Source organism: Sinocyclocheilus grahami, unplaced genomic scaffold (assembly GCF_001515645.1).
Source record: "Sinocyclocheilus grahami isolate Dianchi unplaced genomic scaffold, SAMN03320097.WGS_v1.1 scaffold2693.1, whole genome shotgun sequence".
Classification (NCBI taxonomy): Eukaryota; Metazoa; Chordata; class Actinopteri; order Cypriniformes; family Cyprinidae; genus Sinocyclocheilus; species Sinocyclocheilus grahami.
This window is the reverse complement of record NW_015507871.1, coordinates 6,310-6,530: the sequence shown is the minus strand read 5'-3', so window position 1 is coordinate 6,530 and position 221 is coordinate 6,310. Positions and strand designations below refer to the sequence as shown.

The 221-nt window shown below is 60.6% G+C and overlaps 1 protein-coding gene across 1 annotated transcript in view; it reads right to left on the bottom strand.

The window, feature by feature from the left end:
* The window catches only part of LOC107575530 (bromo adjacent homology domain-containing 1 protein-like), a 12,940-nt gene that overhangs the window by 9,926 nt on the left and 2,793 nt on the right, over positions 1–221 (bottom strand). The window lies entirely within an intron of this gene.

Sequence of the window (221 nt, the reverse complement as noted above, 5' to 3'; positions counted from 1 at the left end):
ATGTGGACGTAGTAGCTGGAGCAGCAGGGCTCGGCGCACAGAACCAGGCACTCGTGCTTGACCCGGTGCTCCTCGCCGAGGAAGAGCGCCAGATACTCCGGCGGACAGCAGAAACACGGACTCAGCTCCTCCTTCACCAGTGTCACCGGACGGTATCCCAGCATGCTCTGGTATCCGGGTTTACTCAAGCCGTGGCTCTCCGGACTCAGGTTTGACTCCAA